This window comes from Emydura macquarii, unplaced genomic scaffold (assembly GCF_026122565.2).
Source record: "Emydura macquarii macquarii isolate MOO-44397 ecotype Brisbane River unplaced genomic scaffold, CSIRO-AGI_Emac_v2 contig_244, whole genome shotgun sequence".
NCBI lineage: Eukaryota > Metazoa > Chordata > Testudines > Chelidae > Emydura > Emydura macquarii.
In genome coordinates this window covers 86,319-91,380 of record NW_027130381.1, presented here as the reverse complement: position 1 = coordinate 91,380, position 5,062 = coordinate 86,319, and the positions used below count along the sequence as shown (strand labels likewise).

The following is a 5,062-nucleotide window of genomic DNA, read 5'->3' as shown; positions in this document are numbered from 1 at the left end:
TGAGATGAAAATGTTCCATGGGAACATAACAATGTTTACAAAATTTTCTTTAGGAAAAGAGTTATTGTATATGGTTTTATGCAACTAAATTAATAGAAATGTAACTATAAAATACAGTACAATCTAAAAAAAAAATAACCTAGAAATAAAATTAAAATATATACAAATCTTTTTAAAAGGTCAAATTAGGAACGGAACCCAACATTTGAAATCATGTAATTGCAGATGAAATGGAAATTTCGGTTACACACCACTTTCATTATATGAAAATAGCACAGTTCGTTCAAATTTCAAACTGAATTTTTTCTTGCAAAACAGGATACATTTCTAAGTAAAAGGGCCCTTTCTTCCTGCAGTTTTAGTTTTTGTTCATTTTTAGTTAAGGCTGTGTCTCTATGTAGAGTGTCACACACAGGACAAGGAAATATTGTGAAGGACAGGGATTTATTAGATAAAAATTTTCAAATGGCTTTGATAGAGTTAGGTGACCCATGTCCACTGCAATTCACTTAGAGTTGGCTGCCCAGCCATTGCATATCTAAGTCTTAGTTGCTTGGCCTGTTTCTTTATTGAGGCTTGCTGTAAAATATAAAATCCTGAACCATTTCACCACAGGAACTCTAAACTGCAAAGGACATGGTTCTACTTTAATGCACCAGGACGCGAAAGGTCGATTTGAACCAACCTCTGTGTTTGTCTACTCTTGTACCCGAGCCCCATCATGTAGGCTTTGAATGCGTTGGTGCTCACTGTCAAGTTATAACTTGTGTTTGCAGAGAAACCAACGGTTTGTGGAACCTGTAGCCTGCCCAGGTAGGAAATCTGTTCCAAAGATCAAGAGTTGGCGTTTCCCCTCCCCTGGTCTCCATAATTCACACAGCTATTGTTCTGGTAGCCAGCAGAGGTAGACAATGAAAACAAAGCTGACATATTATAGAGTGAATGTAGTTTTTTATGTCACACAGTGAATTTCTTTCCCATAGACACATCCCATGGGGAATCCAGAACAGGGAAATGAAACGTCCATCACAGAATTCATCCTCCTGGGATTTGGGACCCTTCCTGAATTGCAAATCCTTCTCTTCCTGCTGTTTCTAATGATCTACATCACAACCATGGCTGGGAACATCCTCATCATGGTGGTAGTTGTGACTGATCAGCATCTTCACACCCCCATGTACTTCTTCCTGGGGAACTTGTCCTGCTTGGAGATCTGCTACACCTCCACCATCCTTCCCAGGCTGCTGGCCAGTCTCCTGACTGGGGAAAGAACCATTTCTGTTACTGGTTGCTTTATACAATATTATTTTTTTGGTTCTCTGGTAGCTACAGAATGCCTGCTCCTATCAGTGATCTCTTACGATCGGTATTTAGCCATAGTCAAACCACTTCACTATGAAGCCCATATGAATGGCAGCTCTTGCCTCCAGCTGACAGGTATCTCTTGGGCAGGTGGCTTCCTCAGTAATAGCATATCTGCGTTGTCAATATCACAGTTAAATTTCTGCGGCCCCAATGGTATTGACCACTTCCTTTGCGATTTTATCCCCCTTGTAAAACTCTCTTGCAGTGATCCTCAGCTGATGGAAATATTAGCCTTAATACTCTCTTTGATTATATTACTGGTCCCATTCCTACTGACCTTGATGTCCTACATCTGCGTCATCACCACCATCCTGAGAATCCCTTCCACCACGGGCAGGCAAAAGGCCTTTTCCACCTGCTCCTCCCACCTCATCGTGGTGTCCATTTATTAGGGAACTCTGTTAATAGCCTACATGTTCCCCACAGCCCACATGCTGAGGGACTTACAGAAAGTTCTCTCTGTCGTCTACACGGTCCTTACTCTCCTGGTCAATCCCCTCATCTACACCCTGAGAAACAAAGAGGTCACGGGAGCCTTGAGGAAAGTTTTCAGGAAATTCATGTTAGGACAATGGTAGCCGACCAGGTGCCTTAAGTTAAAATAAAAAAGATATGCCAGTAGCTGGTTTTTGGGCCTGAACCAAAGCGTCACTGGGCTGTGTCACGCTTTTAGAGTCACAGCCAGGGGAGGAAGTACAGACGGACAGACGTCTTGAAACCTGTTACCCGTTGTTGTTAGGTTACCCATTGTTGAGATGCCACAGCCGGGTGTTACTGGGCTGGTGGGAGATGTAAACTAGTGGCTGCTCAGAGTTCAGCCAATGATGGTGCATTGTGCTCAGTGAAACGGTGCAGGCCAAAGAGACTTATCTGGGCATCTGTTCCCTGTAGGGTGAGAAACTTAGATACACACACACATAAATCTATGGTGCCTACATTATACAAATATATGGGGGCAAAGTCAGACTGGGACTTCAGTGTTAGGAAATTGTGTAATTAGCATTTGATTTTTGTAGTGTATTTCATACCCGGTCTTCTTTCCAAAGGGACAGGAATCTAAAGGAAACCGTCTAACCTGTGCTACAGGGCCCAGCAAAGGCCTATCACTGGTCCTTTCTCAACAGTGACGTAGGGCCAGTTTCTCAAGATATTTGGGTGCCCCGTGGGACTTTTCAAAAGCATTTGGGCACTTCACCTGCCAGATCAGGCCCTGCAGGTGAGTCAGGCCAGGGAATGTCTCACTGCCCCAGGTCCCTGCGTGGCTCTGGTGCCTCAGGGCCCAGCAGGCCCGGTGTGAGGCCTCTGAGGGCAGGGCTAGAGGCAGAAACACAGGGGCTATGGCCTTTTTGCTGCAAAAACGTAGGCGCCTGCTGGGTCGCAGGCAGCTGAGCAGGGTTTTGTGAATCCGGGGGGGATGGATTCTGGGGTTCAGGTGCCCGAAGTGGAAGCTTTGTGACTCAAAGATGAGAATGTGGGCCTAGGGCTGGTGTTACAGCTGGGGAAACTAAGACACAACAAGGTGATGTTACCTGCCTGGAGACGCTCAGTGGGCAAGTTACTGGGACAGGCATGGAAACTAACCATCCAGAGTCCTAGTCCTATGCCCTGTCTGCTCCACCATGTCCACTTGTAATTGACAATGGCCCCTAGGGTGTTAGGTGCCCAACTCCCAATCACTGGCTGTAAGATTTAGGTGCCTAACATCATCTCTTATGGGAAAACTCAGCCCAGTTGGTAAAGGCAACTACAGAGATGTTTGGAAGGTGTTTGATAGAATCTTAGACGATGAGGGTTGGAAAGACGTCAGGAGGTTGTCTTGTCCAAACCCCTGCTCAAAACAGGACCAACCCTATCTAAATCATCCCAGCCAGGGCTTTGTCAAGCTGCACCTTAAAAACCTCTAAGGATAGAGCTTCAACCCATTCCAGTGCTTCACCACCCTCCTCATGAAAAAGTTTTTCCTAATATCCAACCTAGACCTCTCCCACTGCAACTTGAGACCATTGCTCCTTGTTCTGCCATCTGTCACCATTGAGAACAATCTAACTCCATTCTTTTTGGAACTCCCTTCAGGAAGTTGAAGGCTGCTATCAAATCCCCTCTCCCACTTCTCTTTTGCAGACTAAATAAGCCCCGTTCCTTCAACCTCTCATCAGTCATGTGCTCCAGCCCCCTAATAATTTTTGTTGCCCTCCGCTGGACTCTCTCCAATTTGTCCACATCCTTTCTGTAGTGGGGGGCCCAAAACTGGACACAAAACTCAAAATAAGGCCTCACTAGTGCCGAATAGAGGGGAATAATCACTCCCCTTGATCTGCTGGTAGTGTTCTACTAATGCAGCCCAATATGCCATTAGCCTTCTTGGCAATAAGGGCACACAGTTGACTCACATCCAGCTTGGGTTGTCTGACAGGGATAACAATCTAGTGCTATCACCAGAGAATTGAGACTCAGAGTATAACAATTTTTGTTGCTGTCAGCTAGATGAATTGCTGTTTTAGCGCAAGTTGTACAAGGTCTGACCCTGCGTAGAACGGTCTCATGGTCAAAAGCTAATGCTGTTGCATGTGAGAAATTGTTACAGTTGCATATAACAGAAATTAACTCTGTGTGTGTGTCTGTGTACACACCCTTGTAGCTGAGAGCCCCTTCTCTCATGAATTATTGCAGCTGGGCCAAGTCTCCCTCATGCAACCAATGAAATTGTTGCATGCAACTTAGCTGTAGCGTGAGGGTGGCGATTGGTTGAGTTACACTGATATCACAATGGTCTAGGTCTCTCGGCATGACACAGCTATACACCTCGCTGTTGCCCACTGTAACTCGTGAAATCATTAGGGCTGAAAACTTACAAACCGGATGGTAAGAGACAGTGAATCCCAGAGATGACTGAACCTGGCGATACTCTGAACAGAAAGGGGTCTCTGCCATGCTTAGCGCTGGTGCCATCACTTCACACTGACTCAACACTGGTTCTAGGCTGCAGAGTGACACAAAGACAGAGTAACAGTCATGGAAATTTCTCTCTCTCTCTCTCTCTCTACCCCATGCAAACTTGTCTGTCCATATATATGTCTCTACCTATCAATACATAAATACATTAACTTAAAATAAATAAAAGCTCCCGGGAATTTCATTTAAAAACCCCTACGCTGAGGTTGGAATTTTCTCAGAGGTTTAAAGAGATCCAGCACCCAAATCCTATGGCATGTCATGGTGAGTTGGGCACCTATTATATGCTCTGCGGCTGAAGTTTTAATGCTGCCTTTGAACTGGCCAAGTTGCCTCCTTCTTCCCCCATCACCATGAGTAAGAGACCCAGTGTGGGTTTCAGAACTGAAGAAAAAATGGCAGCTGCCTTCCACAGAATAAATGCTGCGGTCCAGGATGTGGGAGTCCGTGCTGCCCTTCCCAACACAGCTACCAAATCTGGATCCTGCCTCAATCCAGACCTGATTATAGAGCCAGATACACCCTGACTCCCCTGGGACAGCTGCCTGGTCAAAGACTGAGGACAGGTCTACACTAGAGAGTTTTGTCGACAAAAGTCAGCTGTTGTCTCAGCCCCAATGAGATTTGAGCAACTAGTCTGAGCTGTGAAATGGACATGGCTGCCTGGTTCCCGGAGAGAGTGGGGAATGGAGAAGCCTTGGGTGCCTTTCCCCGTCTCCTTCGGTAATTATTGCGGTGGCTGTAA

At 45.6% G+C, this 5,062-nt stretch overlaps 1 pseudogene; it reads left to right on the top strand.

The window, feature by feature from the left end:
* Positions 1-1,169: 1,169 nt before the first annotated feature.
* Positions 1,170-1,943, top strand: LOC137153409 (olfactory receptor 11L1-like; annotated as a pseudogene).
* Positions 1,944-5,062: the final 3,119 nt, after the last annotated feature.